General features: G+C 49.7%; 1 protein-coding gene across 44 annotated transcripts in view; it reads right to left on the reverse strand.

Annotated features, from left to right (window-relative positions):
* The window catches only part of Gtf2ird1 (general transcription factor II I repeat domain-containing 1), a 99,207-nt gene that overhangs the window by 62,095 nt on the left and 18,918 nt on the right, over positions 1 to 18,194 (reverse strand). The window contains exons 1-2 of one of the 44 annotated variants that reach the window (XM_011240887.2): positions 8,082 to 8,159; positions 7,628 to 7,689 (exon numbers count right to left, since the gene is read on the reverse strand). The exons of the other annotated variants lie outside the window; for them this stretch is intronic. The gene's annotated coding sequence lies outside the window, so the exon portion shown is untranslated. Of the gene's footprint in view, positions 1 to 7,627; positions 7,690 to 8,081; positions 8,160 to 18,194 lie in introns of those variants that run through there. 44 annotated transcript variants of the gene reach the window in all.

An 18,194-nucleotide genomic window follows, 5' to 3' on the forward strand; every position in this document is an offset into this window, starting at 1 on the left:
ATTCCATCAAATCTTTCCCTGATTCATTACTTGTCTGCCCCGCAAGTAGACATCACTTTGAAACATGGCTGCTTTGTTCTACAAACTAACCTTACCTTCATTGTTAGGGGTTAAAGGTACATGCTAAGGGTGTGTCTGTATTCCAGCCAGATCTTACTGTAATCCAGGGCGTGTCTGCATTCCGGTCAGATCATATAGACCTAATTCTTAGGATGTGATCCTTTGCCAGAATAACCAAGTTGCTGGATTAAAGTTCCTCTACAGGCTCAGATCTGCTCTTGGACTACAGGAAAAAACGGGTTTTATGGCCAATGAAATGGCTCAGAGAATAAAGGTGCTTTCTATGGACCTGAGTTTGATCCCTAGGGCTCACATGGTAGAAGAGAACTGACCCCTGCAAGCTGTTCTCTAACCTCCACAGGCATGTGGTGGCATGAGTATGTGTGTGCGAGCGCATGTGCGCACGCACGCATGCACGCGCACACACACATCAAAATAAATAAGTAAAAATTTAGGGGAAAATGGTTTTATCAGGACCTACTGGCCCTCCCCATTATCTTAGCTACTGAGGTGGCCAAGGCAGGAGTATCCAAGTTCAAGGACAGCCTGAGCTACAGAGTAAGTTCAAGCCATCTTGAGAAATTTAGTGAAATTCCATCTCTACCAATGACAAAAGATTTAAAAGGAGGGCTGTGTATATGGCCCAGCCACAGACCACATGCCACAGTGAGGAGCAAGAGGCATGGTTTCAATGGTAGACTACCAGTCTACCATCTCCCAGGGAGGGGCTGGGGGCGTGGCTCAGTGGTAGAACATTTGACTGGCAAGTTCAAGGTCCTATATTCCATCCCCCATATCACAAAAATAAATTAATATAAAATAAATAAGCCAAGCCAGGTGTGCACACCTATAATTCCAAGCATTTGGGAAATAGAGGCACAGTGATTGGGAATTCAAAGACATTATTGGCTGCTGCAGGGTGAGTGTGAGGCCAGCCTGGCTATGAGACCTTGCCTCAAAACAAATAATGAAAATAAAAACCATCTGGGTGTAACGGCACATACTTTTAATCTCAGCACTCATGAAGCAAGTGGCATGCCTATCTCTGAGTTCGGGGCCAACGTGGTTGATATAACAAGTTCCAGGCCAGCCAGGGCTCCACAGTGAAAAAATAAAAGAAAACTCTGTATCGCTAAGAGTCTACATCAGACCACTCAAAGACATGGGAAAGGGACCATGGTCAGGATGCTCTGAAAAATAAGAGGCTGCTGGTGGCTTTGTCCTGGTCTTTCTGTGATCCTAAGTCACCACTGATGGGGTGCTGGGGGGGGGGGGGGAACGACTGCTGGATAACTGTATTCCCTCACAGCCAAGACATCCGTTAGCCTGGGAGCCCGACGGCTATGGCTGCCAGATCGTCCTCTGAGCCCTTGGGCCAGTCCCAGCCTCCCAGCTGCCCAGACCCAAATCAGATCAGGGCCAGGCAGGCAGCAGTAGCTGGCATTCTTGACCTCCAGCTTGTTCCAGACTCTTCTGACTCCTCCTGGCCCAGGTCCTAATCTACTTAGGAGAGAAGCAGGGACTCTGAGCCAGAGGCCCCGGGAGACGGAAGGGAGCTGGCCTGTGGGGCTATCCAAAATCTAGCTAGCTCGGCTTACAGGACCCTCCTGTCTCCAGCATAGTCCCGGTGAGGTACTTGGGAAGCTGCCTGCTTTATTTATATAGGAGCCACGAGAAGCCCCAGGCTCAGATATGTCAGGAGCACAAAGGTAAGGCAAAAACAGGGCTGGCAGGATGGCTCATGGGTGAAGGTGTATGCCACCAAGAATGCCAGGTTGCATCCATGGGATTTGCATGGAAGGAGACAACCAACTCCTGAAGACTGACCTCTGATCTGCGCATGCATCAACCATGGCACGTGCACGGATGTGAACACACACACACATACAGAACACTAATTTTAAAAAATTGACTTTTAATCAATAAATAAGCCAGGTAAAGTAAAAACTGACTTTTTTTTTACTTAGTATTAAGGGATGAAAAACAGGAAGCATGAAATATGATAAGCAAATTAGGGGTCCAGAAGATGGGAGAGGAGAGGACGGACGGAAAGGGAGGGCAGGGCAGGCAAGGGAAGGGCAGGGGAGGGAGGGAACCAGCCCAAAACAAGTATGGTAGGCCACCAGAAGGGATGTGAAACACCAGTGTGGTGGTGTACACTTATAATCCTAGCACTCAAGAGGTTGAGGCAGGAGGACTGTGAGGTGCAGGCTACCCGAGGCTACACAGAGTGGATCTCAAGACAGAAGGCCTGGACAGGCAAGATGGCGTCCTTGTTGGCAGAGATGCCTGACTGTCTGAGTGGAATCCCCGGGATTCAACATGGCGGAAAGAGACAACTGACTTCCACACATTGTTTACATGTGCAGGGACACCGTATGCACACACACATAACACAATAAAAAGTTATCAAAGAAATCCAACATCCCTGTGACCAAGGCAGGCACTGCGGAAGCTGGGCTCACCTGCTCTCTCTCTCTCTCTCTCTCTCTCTCTCTCTCTCTCTCTCTCTCTCTCTCTCTCTCTCCCTCTCTCTCTCTCTCCCTCCCTCCCTCCCTCCCTCCCTTCCTCCCTCTCTCTTTCTCTCTCTCTCCTGAACTGTCTCCAGGCCTAGGGGAGCCACCTGCTGCCTCTCCATCCACCCCCCTCAGACACGCCCTTGTCGGGCCAGCAAGCTCGCAGCTCAGCCTCACCACCCCCATCTTCCCTTTTATTTTATTATGGCTTTGTCTCTTGTTTGTTTTGCCAGACAGGGCTGTCCCGAAACTCACTCTATAGACCAGGCTGGCCTCTTACTCATAGAAACTTGCCTGCCTCTGCCTCCCGAGTGCGCCCAGCTACTATGGATTTTCCCTTTGTGACACAGTCAGCAAGCCCAGGTTGGCCTCTAAATCGAATGTAGCCCAGGATGACCTTGAACTCCTGATCTTCCGGCCTGCACCTCCCAGGTACTAAGCCCGGGCTCTCCTACGTTCTCTCCAGAACCAGCTGAGATCTGAAATGACCTGATTACACGCTTCCTGACAGATTTCTTGAACTCCTTGAGGCTAAGAGCTTAGCCACTGATGCTGACTGAATCCCCACAGCCCAGAATTCCTGCTTGACTTTTCCTGGGTATCTAACACTTAAGGAACTAGCAATGACAACTTGGACTGTGAGAGAGACGGTGCAGTGGTTACGGGGGCTTCCCGCTGTCACAGAAGACTCCCATATCCAGTTGCTTACGATTGCCTAGAACTTTAGCTCCAGGGCATCCAACACCTATGCGACACTGACATAGATACAGACATACACAGGAATTTGGAGACCATTACAGAAACCCACAACTGGTCAAAAATAACTGATCCTGGGGTGCTCAGCCCCAACAGATACAGCTCCCACACAACTCCTGCACCTGAGCCTCAGGAAACATGGCGGAAGAGGGGGCCCGAAAGGTTTTAAGAGCCAGGACCATAAAAAGAAGGGGCTGGAGAGATGGCTCAGCGGTTAAGAGCACTGACTGCTTTTCCAGAGGTCCTGAGTTCAAGTCCCAGCAACCACGGGGTGGCTCATGATCATCTGTAATGAGATCTGATGCTCTCTTCTGTTGTATCTGAAGAGAGTGACAGTGTGCTCATGTACATAAATAAATCTCTCTCTCTTTTTTTAAGGTTTAAAAACAAAAGACTTTGCACCTCGGACGTAGGTTGTTGTGGTAGTAAACCCGTAACAACAGCACTCTGAAGGCTGAGGGGGATTGCCAAGAGTTCAAGGTCATCCTTGAGTCAGAATTTAAAAAAGGAGATAGTGGCTCAGTTGGTAGAGCGCTTTTCCCACACCCATGAAGCTCTGGGTTCCAACCCAGGCCTACACACACTGGGCATGGGAGAGCACGGCTATAATCCCAGCACCTGAGAGGGAGTTAGTTCGTGGCTAACTCCTGCAGGGCTAGGGAGATGGCTCAGTGGGCAAAACAACCCAGTCTATAACATAACTAACATAACTGGGTCCAAAACAACCCAGTGCATGAAGAGCTGAGTTCAAATCCCTGGTGCCTACCTGAAAAGCTGAGTGTGACTGAGCGTGCCTGTGACGCCTGCCAGCATTAGGAGATTAAGACAGTTGGATCCAAGGCAAGCCTAGCCAAAATGAGCTATTTCTGCATGTGTATGTGTATGCCTGGGCAGGCCAACACACACACACCCCAAATAAATAAACACGGTACAATGAAAATACAAAGTACATCCCAACTGGAAAAGAACACGGCAGGCTGATGGGCTGCACAGAGATCAGGGCAGAGCCACAGAACTGAGGACACCCAAGGGGCCCAAAGCCAAGACAGTCAATGGCAAGGAAGTACAGCCTTGGCAGATGGCCCCATGGCTCACGCTGCTTGGTCTGCACTGGCCAACAGGAGGGAGGGAAGGGCAGACAATCTCAGAGTCCTCCGATCTTTCCCAAATTCTGGATCAACTAAGCACAAGCACACATCTCATGGACATTAGTACCGTTTGTAAGCCACACCCAGGAGGAAGAAGCAGACAAATCTCCGAGAGTTCGAGGTCAGCCTGGTCTACACAGCCAGTTCCAGGACAACCAGGGTTACACAGAGAGACTCTGTTTCAAAAACAAACAAACAAAACAAAGCAATTAAAAAAAAAACAAAAAAACCTCTTTTGTTTTTTTGAGACTGTTCCCCAGGTTGGCCTGTAACTCACTATGTAGCCAAGGGCTTACTATGCTGCTATAGCTTCCTCCTGTCAAGCCATGACCTTGGAGTCCTGATTCTCCTGCCTCCTCTTCCAGAGTGCTGGGATTATAGACCCCCACCTAGTTTTATGTGGTTCTGGGAATAGAATCCAAGGCTTCCTGAACATTCAACCAATTTAACTACAGCAATAGCCCATTTGTTTTTGTTTTGTTTTGTTTTGAGATAGGGCTTCCTGTGTAGCGCTGGCTGTCCTGGAACTCACTCTAGCATTAAAGGCATTTGACACTTTTTTTTTTGGTTTTTCAAGACAGGGTTTCTCTGTGTAGCCCTGGCTGTCCTGGAACTCACTTTGTAGACCAGGCTGTCCTGGAACTCAGAAATCTGCCTGCCTCTGCCTCCCAAGTGCTGGGATTAAAGGCGCCACTTTTTTTTTTTTGAAACAGAGTTTCTTTGTATAGCCCTGGCTGTCCAAAGAAACTCTATAGACCAGGCTACCCTCAATCTCACAGAGACCGGCCTGCTCCTGGGTGCCATATTCTTACAAGGAGACCTCACACAGAACAGGTAGCTTGAAGATGAAGCTTGGTCAAAGCCACATAACTCCTGCTTTTCATCATGGCACTGGGGGATGTGAGAGGGGTGGGGGGCACAGATCTGTGATCTTGAGGCCAGTGTGGTCTACACAGTGAGTTCCAGGCCATACAGGGCTACACAGTAAGACCCGTCTTCAGAGAAAAAAAAAGGGAGGGGTAGGGGTAGTTTGAAGAACCGGATGGTGCTGTGACTTATCAGTATTGTGTCTCCCCACAAGTTTTGTCTGTTGAAGTCTTCCTCGCTGATGATGCTACTGAAGAGTGGTGGGATGCTGAGGGTACAACATCGGTGACCCACTGAGTGGTCACAGCGGAAAGGGCTAGGAGGTGGGGCTTAGTTGGGGGAAGTGGGTCACTGGGGCCTGGACTTTGATGGACGTATCTCATTTCTTTCCTCTCCCCCGACTTTCCCCTCTCCCTCTCTCTTCTCTGCTTCCTGGATGCCATAAGGCCAGCAGCCTCCTCCTCCATCCCCACCATCCCCACACCTCCTGCTTCCAGGACCACAACGCTCCGCCTCACCTCAGATCCAAAAGAAAGGAGCCAGCAGACCGTGGAATGGGAGACCTTAGAAACTGTGGGTCCACAAATAAACCTTTCCTCCCCTTAAATAGTTTCTCTGGGTATTTTGTCACAGTATCGAACAACTGATTAACACACATGGCCCCGAGCCAAGGCATGCCAATACCACACAGAAGGTCAGAGACAAGGAGTGATTCTCCCTGACCCACCAGAGGGAGCTGGGCCCTGCCTGCAGGAAGGTGATAATACAGACTCTCTCGTCTTTGAGGCACCTTGCTTATAGGTTGAGCCTACCTAATCAGAAAATCCTGTATCAAAACGCTCTAGAATCTAAAACTCTGAGTGCTGGCTGACACACGATGCCACAGGAGGGAAATCAATGGTGACTTCTTGCAGCACTATGGAGGCACGGGTAAAGAGTCATTCAAAAATATCTCCAAGAAGGACACGATGGTGCGTGCCCGTAGTCTTAGCATTCAGAAAGGTAGACGCTTAAGGTTGAGCCTACGCTTGAAGCCAGCATGGGCTACAGAGGGAGTGTAGACCACCCATGGCTATATAATGAGACTCTGGCTCTGGCTCTAAATAAACAAGCATATATATATATATATATATATATATATATATATATATATATATATATAAATTGGTAGGCATGGTTGGGCTTGTGGAGAATCCAGCATTTAAGAGATAGAAACAGGAAAATTGGGAGTTCAAGGGCAGCTTGGACTATATAAGATTTCTGTCTCAAAAATATCTACCAGTCAACCAGTGAATCATCTGGGTACAATGACATACTGCTGTGGTCATAGCGCTTAGGAGGATCCAGAGTTGAAAACCAGGGGCCTGGGGGAGATGGCTCAGCAGGAAATTGCAGGCTGTGCAAATATAACACATTGAGTTTGGATTCCCAGCATCCATATAAAAGCCAGGTATGGCAGCACACACCTATAATCCCAGTTCTGAGAGGCAGAGACAGGCAGATCCCAGGAGACTCACTGGCCAGCCAGACTGGCAAAAAAAAAAAAATACCAAACCCAGCCAGCTCCAAGTTCAGTGAGAGAGCCCGTCTCAAAACAATAAGGAAGAGAAGCAACTGGAGAAGACATTCCACTATGAACCTCTGGACTCTGAATGCACCTACACACCCAAGCACATGCACACAGTTCAAAACCAGCCATTTTATATATATATATATATATATATATATACATATATATATATATATATATATATATATACACACACACACATATACATATACATACACACACATAGCATGCTCAAGACCAGCACTGACTACATAAGACCCTGTCTAAGAAACGCCAAAAATAAGAAAAAATAAACAAATAAAACAAAACAATATAAAGCCCAATTACCAGCCAGCAAGGTGGCTCCTCAGGTAAAGAAACTGACACCATGTTTCCCAACCTGAGCTCAGTCCTCCAGACCCACAGGACAGAAGGCAAGAAGCACCTCCTGCAATCTGTCCATGGCACCTGCCTGCCCCTCCTCACCCGGGGACAATGTAATAAGGTGGGGGGAGGTGTTTTTAAATCACAGGGCTGCAGAGAAAGCTCAGTGATTAAGGCCAGGTACTGCTCTTCCAAAGGACCCTAGTTCAGTTCCCAGGACCAACACTGGGCGGCTCACCACCTGTAATTCTAACTTCCAGAGCCCCTCCTCCCAAGTGCACATACCCACACACATATATATGCATAATTAAAAATATTTTTAAAAATTTTTTTAAAAATCAAATTACCTCAGGCTATGTGCATAAGGTACAGCTGCAACGGGAACCAAATTCTTGTGCAGACTTGAGTCCTGTCCCCAAGGTATTTCGTGATTAGACACGAATATTCCAAAATCCAAGGAAATCCCAAATCTGAGAAGCTTGTGGTCTCAAGGGTCTGGCTTGTGCTTCTTGCTGCGCCTCAGGACCATCCCAACAGGCTCCTATACTATTCAGCGGACCCACCCCCTTGTCCTCAGGCCCCGGGACAGACATACAAGGCCTCCCAGAGGCTCAGAACTCCGCAAATCGCAGGTCTAGGTCTGCTACTAAACTCCTTACCCTCCTCCCCACTGGAAACCCCACAAGAGCCACTGGAGAGATCTAGAATCTTCTAGACCCAGGAAAGGTTCTCTGACTCAGTATCACTGTCCTGCAGACCAGAGGAGCAGGTGGTGGTGCCAACGCGGGGAAGAAAACTCACAAGGCAAGCGCAAAAGGCAAAGTCAAGCACGCACGCCACCCAAACACAGCCTCCGCACCAGCCGCCACCATATGCTTGTGTTTCTCCAAAAAGAAGCCCGAGAGAACAAACAAAAGTCAGCGTCTTCCATCCTGGGTGAGGGGGAAGAATTTTGTTTTTCCCCCAGCAACCCACAGTCCCCATTTCCTGTCCTATGAGCTGCCCAGAGGGGAAGGAATTGCCCAGGGCCCTGGATTTCAGAACGCCGTCTGTGTTTTACCCATAGCTGGGAGAGAATGTCACAGTCCACGGGCCTGCGTCCCAGTCACATCTGCCTAGGCCTGAGGGATTGATTAATTGATTGATTTGGGGGTGGGTGGAGACAGGATTTCTCTGCCAGCCTGCCTCTACCTCTCCAATGCTGGGATTAAAGGTGTGTGCCACCACTGTGCCTGGCTACCTCAGGGGATCTCCAGCAATGCCTGCGGGGCTGAGGAGGGGTGTTGGACAACCCAGGTTTCCTCCTCAGTACCACAGAAACCAGACACGGTGGCACGGGCCTACATTTCTATCGCTGGGATGGAGGCAGGAGAAACAGATGTTCAAGGCTGTCCTCGGCTACATAGCAAGTTGTGCATCAGCCTGAGCTACAAAGAGAGACTCTGTCTCAAATAATTAATTGGTTTGTTAGAGATGCAGCTTGGTGGTAGAATATTTGCCTAGAATTCTGGAGGTCCTGAGTTTGAGTCTCAGCACCACAAGTTTGTCCCGTGGCGCATTTCATAACGGACCCAGCCCGTTTCTAGTTGGTAATCAGGGAGCCCAAAGGCTGTGTTGTGAGCTGCCCTTGATGACAAGGTGGCTGGGTCTTCGCTGTACCGGGTTCTGCAATGAACACATAGCACAGATCTCTGTCTACAGTCATGAGCAGTATGCACTGACACTAAATGCTGGATAAAGGTCTGACGGCCATCTTCTTGGGTCTGCACAAGGCTCACAACCCTGATATTCCAGGAAGATAACGACAGTCTCACCGAGACCTACACACCTATGTTCACTGCAGCAGCGTTCACCAGAGCCTAAAGGAAGAAACAAGCCAGGCAGCCTTGATGGATGGAGTAGCTCAGAGGACTTGGTGGTCAGGAGCACCTGTTTTTCTTACAGAGGACCTGGGTTCTGTTCCCCGTTCCCACATGGTGGCTCCCAACTATCTGCAACTCCAGTTCCAGGGGATAAGATACCTTCTTTTGACTTCTGAAGGCACCAGGCACACATGTTGTGAGCATACACACATGCAGGCAAAGGATTCCCATTGCCATGGAAAATGTCTCAAGGTGTTATCTCAACACTCAAGAAAAAAGGCAGAAAGATTGCTGCAAGCTCCAGGCTAGCTTGGGCTACATAGCAAGGCCCACTGTAACCTAAGATGTACTAAGAATTCCACCTAGCTTTGGATATATAGCAATTCACACACACAGACACACACACACACACACACACACACACACACACACACACACACACACACACCCCTGTTACAGTCTGAATCTGTTGGAATATCCAAAAGACTCCCGGTTCCCGTAATGGCTCGGACATCTTACTTATCTGGCTTTGATAAAATCCGAGACAAGCTGGGCGAGGTGGGGACCGTCTTTAGTTCCAGCACTCAGGAAGAGGAGGAAGGTAGATCTGATTTCAGGGCCAGTCTGGGAGTTCCAAGCCAGCCAGGACTACACGGTGAGAGAGCGCTTCAATAATTAGTTAATTAATTAATTAAGGAAGAGTTAATTAGGACACACACACACAGTGTGGAGAAACAGAGGCCATCACATGACTAGGCCCTGATGGCAGGGCCAGGAGGCGGCTGGTCACATGGCATCCATCACTGCGAAGCAGAGAGAGAGAGAAGCTGATGCTCTGCTCACTTTTGTTTTCTTTTTTTTTCCAACACACCCAGCCTGTTTGTTTTTGTTTTTGAATTTATTTTTATTGCATTTATTTATGTGTGTGCACACAAACATACCATGGTGTACCTGCAGAGTCACAGGACAACATTCAGCTCCTTTACGATGGATCCCAGGGATCAAACTCAGGTCATCAAGTTTGGCAGTAAGCACCTTCACCCACCGAGCCACGTTTGGCTCATCGTTTAAGATACTTTATGAGGGGGTGAGAAGATGGTTTAGTGTGTAAAGTGTTTGCCACGCAAGCACACAGGCTGGAGTTCAGTCCAGAGGATCCTGTGTAAAAGGCTGGGGTTGGTGGCTGCCTATCTCACCACTGGGGAGGCAGAGAGAGGCAGGCCTCTGAGACTCACTGGCCAGCCAGTGTAACTAATTGGTGAGCCCCAGGTCCTAGTAATAGACTGTCTCTAAAAACAAAGTGAGTGGGGCTGGAGAGGTGGCTCAGCAGCTAAGGCACTCGTTCTTGCAGACAACCTGGACTCTGGACTTGGTTCTCAGCATCTGCAAGATAACCCTTAACCATCTAGGTAACTCCCATTTCCATGGGATCTAGCACCTCTGACTTCCTCGGGCACTAGGCCCTCATCTAATACGCATACACTCATGCAGGAAAGATATTCATACAAGTAATATATATATATGAAAAAATTAAAGACAAAGGCGAGAAGCTAAAGATTTGACTGGGAGGCTGAGAGTGTGTTCTGTTCTTGGCAGTGGACCCAAGTTCAGAATCCAAGGTAAGCGACTCACAGCCAATAGTACCTCCAGGTCTAGGGAACCTGACACCCTCTTCTGGACTTCTTAGACATCCGAGTGTGAGAATATATTTTTGTTGTTGTTGTTATTGTTTTGATCTTTTGAAACAAGGTTTGTCTGTATAGCACTGGCTGTCCTGGAACTAGCTTTGTAGACCAGGCTGGCCTCTAACTCACCAAGGTCCTCCTGCATCTGCATCCCAGATGCTGGGATTAAAGGTGTGCACCATCACTGTCGACTCAGAGATATCCTTTAAGATAGGGTCTCCCATCCAAGTCCTAACCTGGTCCAACCCTGCTTAACTTCAGGCATGTCAAGTGTGGTGATGAGATAAAGTCTTACTCAGACTCCTAGACTGCCCCTGAACTCCTGTTCTTTCTGCCTCAGTGCCCCAAGGGCAGGGATCAGAGGTGTGCACCACCACACCTAGCTTAGCCTTTCAGTTCTACAAGATAAAGACAGCCATGTAACTACAGCTGAGGACCACAAGCAAGATATGAGCCCAAAAACTTACTGTGTCCTCTCGGCCACAGGCACTACCTAAATTCATCCCACTGCCAACATCTGGGTGTGGACGAGCCCACCCACTGCCTCTCCAAGGTCTGAGTCCAGGATTTTCGAGTTCACACATATCACATTCGGAGAATGATGGGAGATGTCGATATCCCAACTGCCCAAGGAAGCCCTCATCTTCAGGGGAATGGCTCAGGCTGGATGGACAGGGTCACCTCTACTGACATGTGCCCTCCGCTGACATGTGCCTTCTAAAGAGGATCTCAGAGAGCATACACTTATCCCAGCGCTCAGGAGGTGGAAGATGGAGAATCCAAGTTCGAGACCAGGTTAAACTACCTATACAGTGAGAGAGACCTTTCCTTGGAAAACCAACCAAGGGCCGGTGAGATTGCTCAGTGGGTGACGGTGACTGCCAGGAGCCCAAGGATTTGTATTTGATCTACACGGTAGAAGGAGAGATTTGACTCTCACAAGGTGTCCTCTGGCCTCTACACACATGAGTGACACACATACGAGCATACAGAAAATAAAATAAGCATAAAAGATGGTCTCTGCCCTGCCCCCCTGTCTCTTCCCCCCCCCCCCCCGCCACAGCTGGTCTCATTTTTGTGCAACCTGGCTCAGAAAAAATATGGCCAAGGCCACAACAGCTCACATTTTCTCTTCTTAGTTAGCCACAATGGTAAATAAAATGAGAAGAAAACTTCAATCAATTTAGAAAACACCTCTTATCCACGGGTACCGCGGCAAGCTTGCAATGGCAACAGGCAGGAGGCAGAGAGCGGAGGAGCGAGCGGGAGTTCAAGGCCATCCTCCACCATACAGTGAATTCTAGGGCAGTGTGGACCACATCGTTTTCTATCTCCAAAAGATGAAGCGGGTGAACGAAGAGGAAGGGAGAAGGGAACCACGCCTGAAGCTAGAGGGATGACTCAGTGAGTAATGGCACTGCCCCATCAAGCCTGATGACCCGAGTTCAAGTCCTGCCGAGACTCACATGGTGGAAATGAATGGACTCCTGGAGTCTGACATGTCAGACTCTCTCTCTCAAATAAAATAAAATAAAATAAAATAAAATAAAATAAAATATATAAATAAGCAAATAATAATAAAATTTTTGAAGAAAGAAAGAAAACCATCCCTCAGCACTGCTAAGTATGTTTGTACAGGGCCAGATGTGCCCCTCATCCAGCTACCTCCATGAAGGTCCAGCAGGGACAGCCTATGTCTCAAGATCGCTGCATCCTTACCCCAGGTCACACCAGGACTCCACAGGCTCTCCCATGGGCATAACTCCTATGTCACTTGCAAATGCAAATTTCTTTGTTTCTTTTTCTTCTTCTTCTTTTTTTTTGGTTTTTTGAGACAGGGTTTCTCTGTGTAGCCTTGGCTGTCCTGGAACTCACTCTGTAGACCAGGCTAGCTTCGAACTCAGAAATCCGCCTAACTCTGCCTCCCGAGTGCTGGGATTAAAGGCATGCGCCACTATGCCTGGCTAATTTCTTTCTTTTTCTCCTTTGATATTGGAGATAGAATCTAGGACCTATGTTAAAGGTCAGTGTGTACCACTGAGTCACACCCCCAGCCCCTTATTGAGGGTTTTAAACAGGGGCTCTACCACTGAGCCACGCCCCCAGCCCCTCCCTGGGGGATTCTAGGCAGGGCCTCTACAACAGTCCTATATCTACAACGTGTGGGTTGTTTTTGTCTTGTGACAGTATCTCCCTACGTGGCCCAGGCTGGCCTCCACCTGTGGTAATTCCTGCTTCAGACTCTGGTTATTTTTGAAGTCTGGTTTCCATTTATCAGTGTATTAGAGAAGGGGGATGCCACATCAAGTATGGGCCAAACAGAACAATTCTCAGGAGTCAACATCTCCTTCCACCAGATGGGTGAAACTCAGTTCATGGGGTTGATGTCATGTGCCACTAACTACCCTCTGAGCCACCTAGACAGCCCCACAGCCTATAGATTCTTGAGGGGGGGGGTCTCACAGTGTAGCCCAGTTTTTTGCCTTGAATTTACAATCCCCCTGCCTCAGCATCCCAAATGCTGGGATTACAGATGTGCCCCACCATTCATGGGGACAACCTTCCTTCTTCAAGCAGAGGAGGTCTTTTAGAGAAACAAACTTTCAACCTCATGATTTCAGCACGCCTGCTGTCTGTTCCCTGGAGCCCCGTCTACTGGAAAACACATCAGACAGGCAGCCAACCTCCGCCTCACGCAACATCAGGGCTGGATGTCGAAATGATGAAGAAAGATTCCAGGTGCGAAAGTTCACGATATACAGAGTTCAAAGCCAGGTCAAACCCTGGCCTCAGAAGTCAGACAGCAAGGGAGATGACAAGATGGCTCTGTGGGCGCAGTGCGTGCCAGGAAGAATCTAAATACAATCTCCAGCACCCATGTGACATCAAGCTAGGAGTGGTGTTGCCTCAGTGTCGAGGAGACAGACAGATCCCTGGGGCTCACTGGACAACCAGCCTAGCCTAACTGATGAGTCCCAGGCCAGTGAGAGATCGTGTCTCAGAGAACAAGGAGATGGCTCAGTGGGTGTAAAAGTTCTTGCCACACAAGCCTGACTCTGAATCCTGAGAAGACAGGGAAAAACCAGACACAGTAAGAGGACAGCTAATCTGGAGAACACAGTGGTAAAATAACAGAGACCCTGACTCAAAGGAGAACAGGATGGAGGGGCAATCTTTGAGATTGTCCTCTCACCAGTGCCATGGCCACGCACACGAGCACACACGCGCACACTCGCATGCACACGTGAGCACATGCATGAGTATATACACACATGCACAAATACGAATAAGTGTATACATGCATGCATACACACACACACACACACACACACACACACACAAAGTGGCTCGTAGCTGAGAATGACACTGGAGGTTGCCCTCCAGCCTAAATATACAAACACATGCGTAACTTTTTTTTTTTAACAACTTAAAAGAAGCAGAGACAGGAACCCCTAACACCCATGTAAATGCTGGGGTGCGGGGGTGGGGGGAAGGCGTGGTGGCCCTTCTGCAATTCCAGCCTTAAAAGGCAGAGACAAGGGATCCACAGAGCAAAGTTATAAAGACATGGGCCACGTTGGTGAGCTGACAAGGTGAAAGAAGGTTTTCAACGTCAGCCGCGGGTCTCCACCCATGTGCGCATTCACACGTGAAACGGAGCACATCTCCACGCACAGACACATGACACCCGTGGAAAGGGGAGCAGTCAAACGGTTGGGTATCTTAATCAGAGTGAGGGACTGGGGACAGTAGGCAGCCAGGGAGCTGGCAGAGGGGTCTGGTGTGTAAAAAAAAAAAAAAAAAGTACTATTACGGTCATCACTCGGAATAAAGTGTTTTCCACATTTATTTCATTTTAATTTTAGACAGGCTCTTGTTAAGTAACCCAGGCTAACCCTGAATGTGTGTTCTGCCTACTCGGTAACTAGGGTGCCAACCGTGGGCCACCACGCCCTGCACAGGTTGTGTTGTTTTTTTGTTTTCTCCACACTCCCACCCCTGTGAGACAGAATCTCCTGGAGCTGAGGCTGGCCTCAAACTCAGTATGTAGCTAAGGATGGCCCTCAACTCTCACCCTTCTGATCTGAGGGCTAGGGTTGCGGGCATGGGTCGCCATGGCCAGTTTGTGGCCCGTGGTGCTGGGAACGGAGCCCACGCCGTGAGCTCCATCCTTGGGCTCCCAGCTGAGTTCCCTGGAGCCAGAGGTGGTCTCTCACTTGCCAAGTAGCAAAGGCTGCCCCCCCCCTACGTGAATCACAGGCCTGCAACATCACCCCAGACCTTTTCTTTTTACTGTTTTCTGTTTCATAAATGACCTAAGGCACCCTGCTGCAGGCACTTAACTACCTTGGGAAGCAGAAACAGAAGCTTCATTCCTTCAAAACAAAACAAAATAGGATCCCCGGAGATGGCCCTTGCCTCCAAAGCCCGATGGCGTGGGAACAATCCCCAGGACCGAGGTGGAAGAAGGAAGAGAATTCACTCCTCAGAGTTGCCCTTTGACCTCTATATACACACATGCAAAACCAAATAAAAGTAATTTTTAAAAAAATTTAGGGGCTGGTGAGATGGCTCAGTGGGTAAGAGCACCCGACTGCTCTTCCGAAGGTCCGGAGTTCAAATCCCAGCAACCACATGGTGGCTCACAACCATCCGTAACGAGATCTGACTCCCTCTTCTGGAGTGTCTGAAGACAGCTACAGTGTACTTACATATAATAAATAAATCTTTAAAAAAAAAAATTTAGAGTAAATATTTAACAATTAAAAACAAGAGACACAGCCGGAGCCAAGCGTGGTGGCACACGCCTTTAATCCCAGCACTTGGGAGGCAGAGACAGGAGGATCTCTGAGTTCGAGGCCAGCCTGGTCTACAAAGTGAGTTCCAGGACAGCCAGGGCTACACAGAGAAACCCTGTCTCGAAAAAAACAAAAAACAAAAAACAAAAAACAAAAAAACAAAAAACAAGAGACACAAACATCCAGGAGCGTGGCCTCACCCTCAGGACAAGAAAACAGAACGCTGGGCAAGGCCAAGGCCAGGAACCAGGCCCTAGGTTTTAGGTCCAGAATTCATGCCACCTTCTAGAGATACTGGGGCAGTGGAGTGGGGGGGGGGGGAGAAGGATGTGTTTCGGGTCTGGTTATTAGAAGTCCAGAATCCTAGGGGGTGCTACACAGCCCTCAAGGGCAAGGGGTCAGAGTCTCAGGGCAGAGATAGGTGTCCTTCCCTGTGTTCTGAGGCTTCAGTTCCTCAGAGGGACCCTCTGTCATGTCTCTCCTAGCTCCCCACCCCACCCCCGCCCCCGAGGCTCTGGTTATAGAGGGAGGGGTGCAGCTGCCCCGCGCCTGTCCCTAGGAGGGGAGGCCAGGCCTTGGTAAGCACAGTTCCTTTGGAGGGTCAGGTTTCCACCAGTTATTTAAAGCCTGGCTTCTGGCTCCTGGTCCCTGGCTCCTGGCTCCGGTTAGGCGACACTGGCAGCCGCCTGCGTGACCAGGATGAGAAATCACAGCGCTATCTGGGACCTGAGTGCCTATGGCAACTGGCAGCGTGGCCTTGGAGACTAATCTCCAGGCAGCAGGGCCTCTTCTGGGGCGGGTTACTGCTCCTCACAGCGCAGGCTGCCTCTAGCTGGGGAATGGATGGAGCAAGCCCCTGGCCTGGCAGAGAGGACATCTGGCCAGGTGCCTAGACATAGAACCTCCCACAACCATACCTTCTGTGTGTGCATGTGCCTACAGGCAACACACACACACACACACACACACGCACGCACACACACACACACACGCACACTCACATGCAAAGACAGAAATGGATGTCACACATGCAGCGACCATAGCCAGGAGCTCACACACACCACATCAGCATGCTTGGGCGTCAAGCTGGGAAGGGATATCTCTATGACAAGACAAAAACACAGACTACTGGGATTCGAACCAGTTTTTGAGGGTTTTTTTGGGGGGGGGGGTGATGTTTCGTTTTGTTTTCTGAGGCTGGGCCTCAGTCAGTTTAGCCTGGCCTCTAATTTTTGACGTAGCTGAAAAAGGACCCTGAATCCCCTGGTCCTCCCGGCTCATCCCCCTAAATCCTGGAGGACAGACATCTATCACCACATCAATACATGTAGCGCTGACGACGGGGACCCGAGGCTGGCTGCCAACTTGCTATGTAGCTGAGGATGACTTTGAACTCCTGATTCTCCTGCCTCAGTCTCCCCAGTGCTGGGGTTACAAGCACCAGCCATCTTTGTTCCTTTGACTACGACTGCACTCTGTCCAGGATAGAAGTGTAGTAGAATAGTGTAGCCTCCCCCAGTCTGAAGCAGGCTGGTTCAGACTCGGTTGCCACTGAGAATTAGATCACCTGGGGTGGAGCCTTCCTGCCTAGATGGCTCTATGCTGCTCTCCTTCAAGAAGTTGCTACCTGCTGAGAGGCCCCTGAGATATTCCGGAGACCACACCCTGTCCTGCACGTCATCACCTGCAGCTGGTTCCAGACACCAAGAATGGATGGGCGGGAATGGGCCCCCCCCCCCCCACTTTATAGACACAGATTGCTATTAAACATTTGAGCCTAGATCAGGAACCTTGACTTGGCCTCCTTTATTTCTCTCGACCGCCTAGTTTCTTTCAGTCCCCGCCTGCCACCCAGGTGTACCCGGTCCATGTGAGCCGCAGGCCAGCTCGCAACAGAGTAGGAATGTAGCTGGGCTGGCAGAATATGTCCCCAGCAAGCACAAAGCCCTGGGCTCAGTCATAAACTGGGCCTGGTTGAAGCCAGCCTGGGCTGTAGAAGACCTGACCTCAACAAACAAAAACCCTCAAAAGGCAAAATTAGTGGCAAGCAAGAAGCACAAAATGATGGGCGGCGATGGGGGGTGGGGAGGAGTGGCTCCCCAAAGGAGATGATGCCAGAGATGACCTCAGCAACGCGGTCATCAAGGGGGACGCCTGCCCCGCCCCAGCCCAAAGTACCCACCTCCCAGGCCACAGAGCCGAGCAGACTTTGAAGGCTTGCCAAATGACTGGCTGCCCAGGAAACCCAGCCGCCAGCCTGGGCCGCCCACGTGTCGCGGTCAGGGTTGAGCAGGGCAGCAACCTCGGCTGGAGGCTGGGCAAGTGGGTGAGGTGGAGATCAGGGTGTGCAGTGATGAGGTGAGGAGCAGGAAGTAGCGGGACAACCGAGAGTGGCCTTAAGGCCCTGGGACCAAGGACCTTCACGCCAACACAACAGGAAACACACAGAGAAGGGCTTAGAGCAGGTGCAATGTCCAACAGGACTGAGGGGTCATGGCTCATGTAAAGCTGCCTGAGAAGAGAAGCGAGGATGATGCCAAGCCTAAAGCAGACAGGAAGACGTCAGGA

The sequence above is a fragment of the Mus musculus genome, chromosome 5, assembly GCF_000001635.26.
Source record: "Mus musculus strain C57BL/6J chromosome 5, GRCm38.p6 C57BL/6J".
In the NCBI taxonomy this organism is placed as follows: domain Eukaryota; kingdom Metazoa; phylum Chordata; class Mammalia; order Rodentia; family Muridae; genus Mus; species Mus musculus.